Here is a 12,574-nt window from a genome sequence, read left to right as displayed (position 1 = left end):
GCCCGGGCCCGCCCCGACCCCCGCAACGCCCCCGGCCCGGCCCGGCCCCTCCGCCGCGATCCCCTCCCCGCCGAGGCGCCGCGGTGGGCGGCCACCAGGGGCGGGTCCGCTCGCCGGGGGCTGGGGGAGCTCGGGGCGCGGCGGTGAGGGGCTGGTGCGGGGCTCTTGCCGGCACTCGAGCGTCTGCAGTCAGAGAGAGCCGCGTGTTTCTGACTGAAATCCTGTCACGACAGCGTGAGAGGAAGGAGCGTAGGCTGGGATCAGTTCAGGCCAAATCTTGAGAAGGTAATTATGTGCCTAAACTTGAAGTGCTTTGATGGTGGTTTTTTTTTTTTAGTTTTTTGGGGTTTTTTCCTTTCAGGGTCAGTTAAATCGGGTGAGACATGCCCCAGGCTCAGTGGGTGGACTAGCGGAGGAGTGTCTATCCTCTGATGGAGAGGGGACAGGAACCCAGCCCAAAATCTCATGAACCAAAGCAGAGTAGCTCAGCAAAGCGGGCTCAGTCTGCCCTTTCCCACCAGGTGAAAAAGGCATTTACTGTTGGAGTAAATAAATAAAGCCTTTCTTAACTGCCACCAGCGGGGAGAGTGCTCCTGCTGGCTTTCAGGAATATGCTATATCCAAATTACTGAAGTACATTATGTAAAATAACGAAGGAAGAGCAAGCTCCTGCCTTCTCTTATCTTTAATGGATGGATACCTTCATACCTTGTCTTTAACGGCATCCATAGTATCTCCAGACACAACTTAGCCATTTCTGCAGATCTGGTTTAGATTTACCATCAAAAGTTCTTCCACTTCTTTGGAGTGCATCAGCTGGCACAATACGGCAGGTTTGCAAGCAAAAAGTTTTCATGATGAAATACCACAGAACCATCAGAAGTCCTGTTTAAAAATATCTTGAAAACATGGATGAAAGTTACGTATTTGAAACATCCTTACAAAACTGAAACACAATTTCAGCTCACAACATTTTTTTCATTCCTTTTACGGATTGAAGGGATTCAGTAACAACACTGTTTAGAATTCACCAGTGGTCATCTGTGAAAGTCAGGCTTCACAGCACAGGAGATCATAATTCCATCAAAGCCAAGTCCAGTGGAAGCTTTCTTTGTAAATGTTTCCAATAAATTTTTGTTTATAAGTACAGTATATTACTTGTAACATAATATGCACTTTTATCCTGAGGAAATAGTGTTGATTTGAATCAAGAGTCAAGGCCAGTAATTAATAAACCAATCAGGAACAAATTGATGACTCCAACCTTTCATAATTGAGCTGCTCCAGACTGTACGTGTGGTCTGATGCTTCAATTAAGAAGGACAGAACATGGCAAATAGAAATGAGCCTTATGTCATACAGGGATGCAGTAAAACTATTTATTGTAATTCTCTGACCTTTTAATTTTTTTGTATCTGAAATCCTTCAGAGCATATACTTGTGGAAGTAAATGGTTTACTTATAACCACACATTTTGAAAAGAGCAGTAAATGAGGTACAGGAGTCATCTTTGGAAATATTTATTTCTTTATTTTTACTTTAATATCTGGATATATATTACCTCTGTTAAGATTCAACACAGAAAACACCTGATGCTTCTAAGAAAATGAAAATAAAAAATTTCTTTTTGGAGCATTTACATGTATACACTTCCACAAATATATATACATACCTATGAAAAATATAAATATACTGTAGCTATCATAAAAGACCAAAACAGAAACAAAATCTCAGTTTAGCACCACACTGCAAGGTAAATATTCTCCTGTTTTTCACTCTCATCTTCATTTATATTCCAACTATTTATTTGGATATCTTCAATGAGCACATAGGCAAAATACTTGGTTTTGATTTTGCAAGGAGAGAGTTCCTCAGCCAAAGACTTCCCAGATCACACAGTCTTTCCTGATACTGACTTTGAAACATACATTGCCCCTAGCTGTATTGCTAACCATTAATCACTGCTAGTGGCTGTCAAATTACAAAAGTTTCTGACATACAGTGAAGGGAAAAAAATCCATAAAGATGCATTTAGGACATTTTTGTCTTAGAGAGTTCTTATTATATAATACCATGAGAATACCTTAAGTATCCTCAGATGTTTAGGCCATGGAGAGTGATGGAAAGATATACCCTTCCCTCAGCACATCTCTGATTTGCACTCAGAGATTTGTCTGAGTAATCACTAAAAATCTTCCTTATCTCCATCTCATTGCAAACTCATTACAGCTCTCTGTGGTATGAGGACCTCAGCGGGGAGCTGTTTCTTTGTCATTTATGAATGAGACTACTGCAAATCATGAAGCAAAGTGCAAAAACAATATGGATGTGCCTTTTTTCTCCCTGGTTTAAGCCTCTGAGAACACAGCAGGAACACCAGTCTGTCTATTCGCTCCCCATCCACTTCTATGGTCTTGGTCCTAACCTTCAAGAAAACTAATGGATCTGATCTGGGCTGCATGAGAAATCACAGTCCAGCACCCAGCTGGGCTCCTTTGAAATAACTTGAAATTATTTCAAAAATCATTTGAACTAATGTACAGCACAGAGGCCAGGATGGAGGTGTAGGAGCTGAGGGTGGAGGCTGTGGGAGCTGAGGGTGCAGCATTATCCACTCAAGGGATCTGGGATGGGCAAACCAGATAAACACAGAGCATAGGATGCATATTTTATATATACATAAAATATATTTTTGCCTCTATGAAAAGCTGTTGCTTTCAAAAACTGTTATTTTAACACTTCTTTTCCCCAAATAAACAAAATTCCATCCACATGTTGAGACACAAATGGTTTTCTTTTCTATTACTAGAAATAAAAGGCTCAGAGGTTCTGCAGCACTCTTAGGAAATGCAGTAATTCCTGCTCTCTGATGTTCAGCAGCTCATTTTAGCAGCCACAGTCTCAGATTTAGCACCTCATCTTTCACTCTTCCGTCTTCAAAATCTCACCAATGCTCCTGCTTCCTCCATGGTATTCCCAAGCCATTTCCAGAAGGGATTGCTGCTGTCTCTCTGTGGCACACACCTGTAACCCAGGAATGCAACAGAAAAAGTAGTCAGAAAGCTGAACCATGAAATGAATTGCAGACCAAGTAGAAAGTTGGTAAGAAATGGAAAGTAAATTCTGTTCAGATGGATTTTAAAAGGGTTTGTATTCTCTCCTCTTATCAGAGGCTCCTTCTTTTAAATATATTTGATGATGGGTACACAAGGCTCTTCAAGCTTGACAACAGTTCCTAGCACAAGTTTTTACATGAGCTGGCTTTGTAGGCTGTGTCCCACAGTACCCACAAACAGATTCTGATGGTGCATTTATAAACCCTGTGGAGAAAAGGGTTTTACAAAAGATTGTGAGGGCTCTTGCTTTCCTTGAGCAGACTAAATTTTGGAATGCTAGCTACCCCTCTTTGCATTTGGTCCTTGTAAACAGAATTTCTCTTTACTTTGCGTATTTGTTGAAAAATATGATTGCAGTACAGTCTGATCCCAGGTTCACACTGAGTCATCACAAGAGGATAGATGATGGTGCTATGTTTGTACAAGTAGTACTGAGATGCTGATTTTCAAAGCTATCACTCTGCAGATATGATCATAACTCAAAGCACAAACAGGATCAGGGATTTTTTTACTTAAGGATGGCTTTCTACTGTGTGAGGACCTTTATGAAGGGACCATAAAAATTCAGTCACTAGATAAATAGTAACAGAGTACATCTGGTGAACAGCAGACAGCCCTCAAAAACAAACAACATCCAATTGTGAAAACAGATTGTGAAAATAGATTTAATAGATTCATGAGTTCAGGATGTCCTTACATTAGCAGGTCTCAGAGCACTTGATTTCATGTGAAATGACCTTTTGTGCTAGATAATGGAAGAATTCGAAGGTACTTAAAGAAATTTCCAGTGGCTAATTTACAGAACGGCATCAGAGATGAGAAGGGACTGCTAATGAGTCCTTTCACTCCCAAATAATTACCACAACTGGATAAACCTAAAGGACAAATCTTTACAAGGCTTGTAGTCCCTGAAGTGAGAGGCTAGAATCACCATAAATCCACCAACGAGGTGATACACCCTCAGCCAAAGTAGTTCCTAGTTTTAAGATTTATATATTATTGCTACATTATTGTTGTTTAAGTGTAACATACTACTGAGTGCCTGTTAGAGTAAAAGCCATAATATTAATTATAGTAGAGAACTCTCATTCACAGATTATTTTCTTAATAATACATGTAACTCTCTCTTTTGTGAACCTTAAGTAATACTAAATTATTAACAATTCTTATATACAAATTGCCATCATTGGGCTTTGCTGCTAATACCCCACAGAGATTAATAGAAGCATTTCATGCCCTTATGCATTATTATTTCAGATTATCTGCAGATTCCAGATGAAATTACTCTATTAGTTCATGGTCAGTTCATTTTCAAAAGGTTACTTTTGCAATAATAAAGACAAGTGACATTTTGTTAATGAAGTTTCATTTTCAGATATCAAGAATAAGGTAGTTCAGAAACCCACTGACAATAATCTCATTTTACTGCCAGCTGTTCCCACCTTTTTTTGTAGGACTTGGATGAATAAATTTTAATGACATTATCATAAGATCATAGGAAAGTTTATGTCAGAAGAGACCTCAGGTGATCTCTAATCCAACATCCTGCTCAAAGCAGGGACAAATGCAAGGTCAGGCTTATTGCTCAAGGCTTCATCTGGTCAAGTCTTGAAAACCTCCATGGACAGAGACAGTCCAGCCTTTCCAGGCAACCTGTTTCACTGCCTATCTCAGGCCATCTTCAGCAGAATTGTCAGGTCCCAGGCTGTTTCATTGCCAGGGCTTATTCCCTCCTTAGCACACAACCTTACATTTGTCCCTGGTGAAGTTTGTAAGGTTCCTGTCAGGCTCTAAATTCCGTGTTATTGAAATCCACTTTTAAAAGCGTGGATTAATGTGCCATACAGAAATGTTCCTAAAGAGCAAAGTAAGACTCTTCAGAGCATGACACTATAATGCTTTGCTTCTACTGTTCCCTTGCCAGCCAGTATCAGAATTATACAGCATCCCACTCATGTCCATAATGGCCACTGGCAAAACTGGGGCTTCAGGTTTGCAGCTCAGACCACTGAGCTGAACTAAGTGATCTCAGTGACTGCTCTGTGCCGTGCGCTGATAACCACCAGCACAGAGACAGGACGCACATGTTGGCTCTTCATGTCACCGATGATCTGCTAGCAAACAGAAGTGTTTGTCATCAGGGAATCTTTTGTGACTTTTTCCATTACCTGCAGGATTAGTGGAGCAACTTTGTGGGCATAGATATCACTGCACCTCTTAATTCCTAAGATATGCTTTTCTCCTCTATTGCTCCAGCCTCCTCTGTCTCTCTACTGGACAGTTCTTTCCCATTAGCCCGTTTTTCCCTTATCTTCTTGTTAGTTCACAGTCTCAGCCTGGTCCATCTGCCTCTCACTTGATATCTTCTCCAAATTCAGCTTTTATCTCCTGGGAGCTCATCAAGACTGCTTCCTCACCAGTGATGAAATATCTGACAGGATACTAATCCCCCCAGAAAGACAGGATCTCTGCCCTTGGTTCCAGGACAGAGTAGAAAAACCAAGTGGAAAAAGCAATTGCAGGGGAGCTCCTGCTTTAAAGTGAAATGGATTGAGGAAAGGATTTTCTTAATTTCAACAGATCTCTAATGACTATATGTGGAATTTTCAGAAGGATTAGAATTAGCCAAAGACCATAATTATTCATAGCAACAGCAGAAGTCATCTTCATCTCACAAAAGTTACCTCCTTCCAGACATGAAGTCCTTCCAATTCATGGAAGGCAGAAACCTGCCATAAATTAGTAGTAAGATTTTCAGCATTGGCAAAATAGCATCTGTGTTTTTTTCCTCAGAACATTTTTCTGAACTAGTCAAGACCTTTAGTCTGGAAGGGAAACCCAACATAAGAACAGGAGCCCGTGAAGGGAACAGAAAGCAAGATCTTAACATGGAGTATCTGAAGCAGTCTTAATTGCCTTTGACATTACCTATTTTGCTTCAAATCAATACATGGAAAGCATACAGAAGTAATTCTTGCTAACATTGCTTAATCCTGCCAAGAAGGAATTTAATTTGTGTCTGTGCTGGGGAGAGAGTGGGTTACAACTTCATCAATTCTGAATAACTGAATTCCATCAAAGGAATGAAAAAGGAATAACAAATGTTCTGAATAAGCTTTCTCATAAGAAATCCCTCATCAGTCACTGAAGACCCTGCAGACCTCTAATAAGGCAATTTGCATAAGATATGCATTTGTCCAAACACTGAAATAACATTCTGGACCAGATTCCTCTGATTTTGACGATGTTTCATTTTTTCCCACCCCAGAGCCTGTAATACTCTGCTAATCTCCAAGACCTGCTGCTGCTCCCACCCACTGCAGGCTGTATCAGATCACACCCCATGGCTCCATCATTCTGAACAGAGATGCCAGAACAAAGTCAAATATGTGATGCCCTTCAACAGTTCTCCTTCTCAGAGGATGATTAAATTATCTCCCATTAAACCAAATGCTCTTCCTCTTTGTCTTTCTGTACTGAGATTGATACTGAATGCTCATCCCTGCTGTCCCAAAAACAACAATCTGTTGCAGTAAACCTAGACCTGGTGTCTTTGCTATAATTTAGGAAAAAAATCAGTATTTCACCAAACTGACATATGTGTTCTCAGTGAATTAATGGTCTTAGTCATTTTTAACTTACATGCATAAATGAATAGCTACAATATGGTCTGCATAAATAACAGTGTTGACTAATGAATACATAAACATTAAATTATAGCTGTATTTATTCAGAAAAGTTGGTTTTGATGCAATTTTATGAGAGGTGGGCTCACCTATGGTACAAAAGGAAGGAGAGGCCATGCAGGTGTACAGCAGCATGTGCTGCAGTGATAGTATGAATGGCCTGGTTGCTATCAGCTCAGGACCCCTATTGCCCTGTCTCCTTGTCCTCTAATTCATTAAATTAGGATAAGGTTTGACTGACCTCTATTTAAAGGGAATAAATAAATAAATCAGTTGCCAAAAAAAACATGACTTGTATTATTAGCACATCAGCAACACAACTCTTTATCAACACTGAATTTAAACACTCTCCAAACTGATCCCTTAAGCTCTTGTAACTTTGAAACATACTCCTCATGTTAAACCAGAGAAAATAGAAAATCCATAAATAGGGATATTTTTAACTGTAGGAGTAAAACTAATTATTATAACACTCTGTATCACTTAGAATTTCTAGTCACTTCAGCTCAAATCCCTTATAAAAACTATTTTAGCATTTGACAACAAGTACTGAAGAATTCATATTGTAAATTGGAAAAATACCAGAAGAAAAGGTTGGAGGTGGCAATGGAGGAGTTGGGAACATGTTTAGCAAGAAATCTCATGAGAACACTGTGCTGAAAGATCATTTTTATTCTAAATATAAACCTTTAATACATTAGCCATCCTGGCTTTAACATCCTAATATATTTTTATTTCCAGTCTGAAGAAGAACAAGCAAGACAAGGTGATTCTCTGCAATTCACCTATCTCTTACAAAGAAGAGAAGGTTTGAAATCCTGGTTGAAGGTTCCAGTGCATTTTGTATTGCAAGTAGTTCAATTTCTGTTCTACCTTCTATTGGTGCCAAGCAATAGGAAAATAGGCAACAGGCAGAAGCTGGAACACAGGCAATTCCACCTGCACATGGGGAAGAATTTCCTTACTGTGCAGGTGACAGAGCACTGGGACACATCACCCAGGGAGGTTGTAGAGTCTCCTTCCCTGGAGATATCCAACAGCCATCTGGACACAATCCTAAGTAACCTGCTCTAGGATGACCCTGCCTGAGCAGGGAGGTTGGACCAGATGACCCACTGTGGTTCTTTCCAACCTGACCCACGCTGTGACTCTAGGATTCTTTTTCTTTCTGTAACCTTGAAATGTCTAGCTAAACTTGCCTAAACCACAAGGGTCAGATAAGTTTGGGTCTAGATCTTTAATATATTCAGGATGCCCTCTGAAATACTCAGTTTAGGAATAGTTTGGAGAAACAGTGTTTGTGATGTCATAAGTAAAAAACCTGCCCTTGTGCCTATTTTTATTGTGTCATCCAGAGTCACCTTTTTCCCAATCCCGTATGTTTTGCACCTACATTAAACACTCAGTACAAGTTTTCTTTTGTTAAACCAATTGTCACTTTTATGTGACAAAAGTGGCTGAGCAGTTACAGGTTCCAGCTCTAGTCATCTACGCTCTCCAAACAGAATGATCTGTGTTATTTCACAGAGCTTTTACTTGTCACTCAGAGCTCTGAAGCAGCTCTCCACTGGAAGATCAATGAAGCACAGGTCTCAGAGATTACTAGAGAAATGGAAGAGCTAAATGTGATCTTAACTAGTCATTACCTGGGAAGAGAACAATGACTCACATCACCTTCAGAAAGTTAAACAGCCTTTTAGAAGCTATCATGACTCACAAGTACCTGCACACACACACACACACACACACTCATACACACAGAGTCTTATTCTCTGTTCAAGGCATTTAGTTCTTCTATAGAGAAACTCAGCTCTCATCTCCTCGAACCTGCAACAGTCTTATATCAATGTAATTACCTTGACATCAGCCAGCTCTCTGATTCAGAGAAGTAGACGCCATATATGTATTTCTTGCTGACTGGGCTACACAAATTGTTAACCTATAAAGTGCTGTGAAACAACACATAACAGAACTTTTTTTTTTCCCTAACAGATTTTGTAAGAGTTTGCTTTGGACTGCAAGTAAAGCAACTCTCAAAATCAAATTAATTCCAAGGAGGTTTTCTTTGAGGACATAGTTTTCTAAAAGAAAAAAATTTTTCAACAAGTATTCCAGTGAGGGGTTATTTTGGCTTCTGAAGCATTCATTTTAGTGACAATGATTCGGTGTCCATTGAAGCTAGTAACACAAGCAAAGCTATTGAGTTACACAAAGCACTCCAAGCTGGGGGACTCAGGCTTGAAATGGGAGCAAATACGACATTTTAGCAGTACTGGTGTTTCCAATTCATGCTACTGATCCATCAGTTATTGTTGTAATTTACATGCATGCTGCCTTGTGAGAGGTACTTTGAACTTTCAGGGAACTGAAAATCAGAAAGCACTTTTGCTAATTTGAACTGCAAAAGGGTTTTCCACTGCAATGGTCTCAGTATGCCCCACATGCGCTCAGTGGAGATCATCCTGCAGGAAAAGGTAACACTCTGGACAACCTTTTGAGTTTCTTCACATATTTGTTCTGGCCCAGATGGAGAACCTAATTTGTGATAATTAGGGTGTAAATTTCCAAGCACAGCAGCTTAGCTGCCCTAGTTCCCACTAAGGCCACTTTGTCTTGCTGGGAGAAAGTAATCTTGCTTTGAAAGTACTGTAAGCTATTTTTCCTTTAACACTGAAGTGTCCTCAGCAAGAATAGTGTGAATTAGTAAATTCACACCCAGTGTGAGTTTCTATTAACTTCCTTCTTTTAAAATGCCTATAAGTAGGACAGGTGGCTGGAGCAGACTGGCAGGGTAATAGATGCCCAGAAAGAAAAAAAAAATTATATCGCAAAAGTAACAAAAGTCACTAGGAAAATGAATTAAAGATGAACTATGACCACAAATGGTGTTACTGAGTTCATTGCACCTTGAAGAGGAGGAAGTAGTGCATCCCAAGGAAGGAAGGCAGAATTACTGCAAATGATCTTCAAGTAGCTGAGTAAAGAGTTTGATGTGCCTGCTAACTAACTCACCTGAGGAACCAAGATAGCTGAGTGTGGCCAGGTGTGCCCTCACTGCTGCGAGCCTGACACAGCGGCTGGGAGAAGTTGTCCTCTGATGGTTGTTTACCACACTGCCTGAAAAAAGCAAATTCAGTTCTTATCAGAAAAGTGTCTGCCTTGCAAAACTCAGAAGCATGAGATTCCCCTGCTAATCATCTTGGTGCAAACGAAGAGGAACAAAAACTTAATTATCCTTCTGCTCCAACAAATGGTACCTCTGCATTAAAATCCAGAGATTGCACTGGGGACCATCTATGCCTTTACCCATTCCAAAATTATCTTACGTGGATTATTTCATCCTGCAGAGCTGCCAGGCTGGAATTGAACCCAAACACATTAGACTGTTTGCAGTTCTTTGATTGCATTTATCAGTATTCTTTGTTGTCAGGTGTAGGACTTTATTTTAAATCAATAAAAATATGCTGTTAACTACAAAAGCACATGGAAACGGCATGAAATCTTCCATTGTTCCCCACTACACAGCCAGGGTCCTCTTTAAAAAGATAACTTTGAGTTTAGAAATTCCAGTTGTAGGAACATTGATTGAACAGCGCTGCAAGGCAAAGATACATTTGGCTTGTTTGAATTCCTAGGCAAGATGTGAAACCAAACTGGGGGGAGTCTCCAGATAAACCAAGAGCAATTGCCTGACTGTACTTTGGTCCAAAGCTGCACAGATCACAGTTGTATAAACTCATTTTATCCAGAGTCTCTTTTGTTAACCTATTTAGTGTCTTCTGTCTCTGAACATCATATGTGAATTCCAAACCCTGCAAATCTGAGGTATCTGAATTTACTGTCATATTATATTGTGAAAGTGGATCACCACGACTTCATATCTGAGTATTTGTCAAATTCACAAGTGCTAACAGCAGACGTTCTCCCTTCTGTCCATACAACTTCTTAAATGAGATTCTGCTTCAATATGCAAGCTTTATGGCATCTCTATATACTGTGAAAATGTGCTTTTTCACAAAAAGTAGTATTTTACTATCTTTGACAGCAATAAAAATGTCTCTTAAATACTACAGAATATTGTGAGACAGTCTGAGATATGCATGAAATGTCCCTCCAGGAAAGAGAGTTTATTTAAGGAGACTGGCACACATTTCCAGTCTGGTTTATATTTCAGAAGTTGCTGTAATCTCAGACTGACTACATATTTGAGAAATCCTGGAAGACAGTTGAGGTTCCAGAAGACTGGTAAAGATAAAAACCATCTTAAGAAAAAGGAATAGCCTTGGAATGGTCAACATTTGGCATGTTTAATTGTTTATTCCATTATTTTTCTCTTGATTTAAATTAAACAACTAACCAGAAGAGAGCAATAAAAAAATAGCAAGGAACAATGATTAATTAAAGGAAAATTGTATGAAATTAAACAATATTCTTTCTATAACAAAGTAACAGGTCTTGGGAAAAAGAATGAGCAATTAAAGCCATATATGCTAGCTCTGCAATCTGTGCTGTCTGGTTGTTCCCACTCTTATTATTATTTAATTATTCCTACCTAAATGAAGTAGCTCCCATTTTAATTTGAGTTGTGTATACTTTTCACACTGATTTCTTGAACTGTCATGATGATTCTCAATTTACATCCTACCCTTCCACAGGCAGTAATGGGATCCTCTGCAGCTGATGGCTGAGTGCTATTTAATAATCCTCTCTACCGTGTTATCCAAAATATTAATGGAAGTTCTGACTAGTGCTAGACCTGCAGTAGAATCCTACACAATCCCATGTGCAGAATCCTTCCATTTTGATGATGAATCATGGTTAGCAAAACCAGCTGCATTTTCCCAACACGATGCAGCAGTACTCAGAAAAATAGCTGCATGTTTTATCACAAATGGAACAATATCAACCCAGAATGAAAACAGAAAATATTGTACTGGGATGCATAAACCAAAATGTAGCACTGAAGATGTGGAGTAGTGACATTTTGGGACATTACAGTTGTGAAAGCCGCATGCACGCACTTGAGATAATTCAGGATATATTAGAGCTACTGGCCTTGGAGATAAGGCAGAAAGAACTGAGCTCATTCCACCAAAGAAAAACTCTGGAGACACACATGAAAACAGATACATAAAGTGGTAGTGAGTGCGGAAATATAATATTCTCTATCCATCACAGACAGGGTAAAATGTAATGATCTAAAACTACAAAAAGTGATTTAAATTAGGAGTTAGACAGAATTTTCCATAGGTAAAGAAATGAAAGCTTCATTTCACTAAGCTTGCTTGCTCCCAACATGACATTAATGGTAATGTAAATGCCATTTACCAAAATGCCAACCAAACCATGCTTCCATAACCTGCCTTTGAAACTGTCATGCACACGGCGTCCAAGGTCGAAGACTGGATGTTTAGCTAGATTTTGGTTACAAATTACGAACCAGAGACTCGCTACCTTACCTAACACATCTAAGTTATAAGGTAATAGAAAGGTTTAGGTTGGAAGAGTCTTACAAAGATATCTAGCCCAATCCCCCTGCCAGGGGCAGGGATATCTTCTGCTTCCTCAGGTTGCCCACAGGCCCATCCAGCCTGACCTTGAACGCTTCCAGGGATGTTCCAGCTGATAAGGTTTAAGAGTTATGGAGACAGAAAACACACAGCAAGCCTACAGATGATTAAGGAACCACACAGATCTATTATTTAGAGTCTTGCACAGTTTTTGACAGGTGACTGTAACATATGGGTTTGAAATCATTATTTTAACCTGCTG

At 39.6% G+C, this 12,574-nt stretch overlaps 2 long non-coding RNA genes across 2 annotated transcripts in view; one reads left to right on the top strand and one right to left on the bottom strand.

Moving 5' to 3' along the window:
- The first annotated feature begins 57 nt into the window (after positions 1 to 57).
- On the top strand, positions 58 to 11,151 carry LOC121675892. Its single transcript, XR_006020268.1, has 2 exons — positions 58 to 285; positions 6,385 to 11,151. It is a non-coding gene; the product is annotated as an uncharacterized LOC121675892 (long non-coding RNA).
- Positions 1,436 to 12,574, bottom strand: part of LOC121675891 — a 32,181-nt gene continuing 21,042 nt past the window's right edge. Inside the window, exons 4-5 of the long non-coding RNA XR_006020267.1 lie at positions 9,815 to 9,919; positions 1,436 to 3,024 (exon numbers count right to left, since the gene is read on the bottom strand). This is a non-coding gene — a long non-coding RNA (uncharacterized LOC121675891). The remainder of the gene's footprint in view (positions 3,025 to 9,814; positions 9,920 to 12,574) is intronic.

Source organism: Corvus kubaryi, unplaced genomic scaffold (assembly GCF_017639235.1).
Source record: "Corvus kubaryi isolate FWS band 111438036 unplaced genomic scaffold, C.kubaryi_AGA036_p1.0 76, whole genome shotgun sequence".
Classification (NCBI taxonomy): domain Eukaryota; kingdom Metazoa; phylum Chordata; class Aves; order Passeriformes; family Corvidae; genus Corvus; species Corvus kubaryi.
The sequence above is the reverse complement of the archived record's forward strand: the minus strand, read 5'-3'. Positions and strand labels throughout refer to the sequence as shown.